Below are 1,201 nucleotides of genomic sequence, written 5' to 3' on the forward strand. Positions count from 1 at the left end.
ATTCTCGTCCTTCATCGCCTGTGTAATCGTCGAGGGCTCGCGAACGGTGGACGTAGGACCTGAAACATAGAATGATTGTTTTTCTTTTGGTTTACGGATGTTGTTTTTGGTCCTGGTTTGCATTTTGTGGACATTCTGGTTCGGTGGGAAAAATTGGTTGTTCGGCTGGTTGAGTTTCGGTCTGGTGGTTTGTTACGGAGGTTGAAGAACGAGCTTGGTGTGGATTAGGGTTGTGCGATAGTGACTCTGTCTCAGTTGTGGGTTGCAACCGATTTTGGACTTGAGCAGTGGGCTCAGATGTTATTGGGCTTGTCTGAGTCACGGGCCTTGACTCATTTTCTAAAAGAGCAGTGGGCTCAGATTGTTGAGGAATAGAAGAAATCGATGGATTAAGAGACGAAGAAGACAATACCTATGTAGTTGCAGAGATCGAAGGAGGGTGAAGAACCGAGCTTGGGGGTCCTGAGAGAGGTGCCGAACTAGAATGTCGAAGTGGAATGGATGTTACAGAAGGCGGCAGTGAAGGATTCATATCATCGACAGGAGTCGTCGGCGCAACCGCTTGAAAGGGGTATCGGGTCTCGTCAAATTGAACGTGCCGAGATGTGTAGATTCGCCCAGTGGGTATATGAAGGCAATGATAGGCACTTTGTGTCGATGGATAACCAAGGAAGACACAGCAGAGGGAGCGATCATCTAACTTGTGAGTCGCGTATGGTCTCAACCATGGAAAACACAAACATCCAAAAACACGAAGTTTCTGATAGTTGGGTTGGTGACCGAAGAGTTTCTGGAACGGAGAGAGCATTGAGAGGACTGTCGTTGGCATTCGATTGATCAAGTATACAGCTGTTGCAAAGGCATAGGTCCAATAACTTTTCGGAACCGAGGCTGTGGTCAGAAGCGTGAGACCCGTTTCGACAATGTGTCGATGTTTCCTTTCAGAGAGACCATTATGCTCAGGAGTGTGTGGTGGTGAGGTGAGATGAGAAATACCACTGACTGCAAGGAAGTCACGAAGCACTAAGAAATCTCCACCGTTATCTGAAAATAGAGTACCAATACGAGTTTGAAATAGATTTTCTGCAAGAGATTTGAATGTTATGAAAGTGTGTTTAACATCAGATTTTCGTTTTAAAGGAAACAGCCATGTATAACGGGTAAAATGATCAACCAAGACAATGTAATATTTGTAGTTATC

General features: G+C 45.3%; 1 protein-coding gene across 1 annotated transcript in view; it reads left to right on the forward strand.

Annotated features, from left to right (window-relative positions):
• LOC104791411 (patellin-6) overlaps nt 1-1,201 on the forward strand; it is a 7,611-nt gene that overhangs the window by 627 nt on the left and 5,783 nt on the right. The gene's annotated exons all lie outside the window — the stretch shown is intronic.

Source organism: Camelina sativa, chromosome 4 (assembly GCF_000633955.1).
Source record: "Camelina sativa cultivar DH55 chromosome 4, Cs, whole genome shotgun sequence".
Classification (NCBI taxonomy): domain Eukaryota; kingdom Viridiplantae; phylum Streptophyta; class Magnoliopsida; order Brassicales; family Brassicaceae; genus Camelina; species Camelina sativa.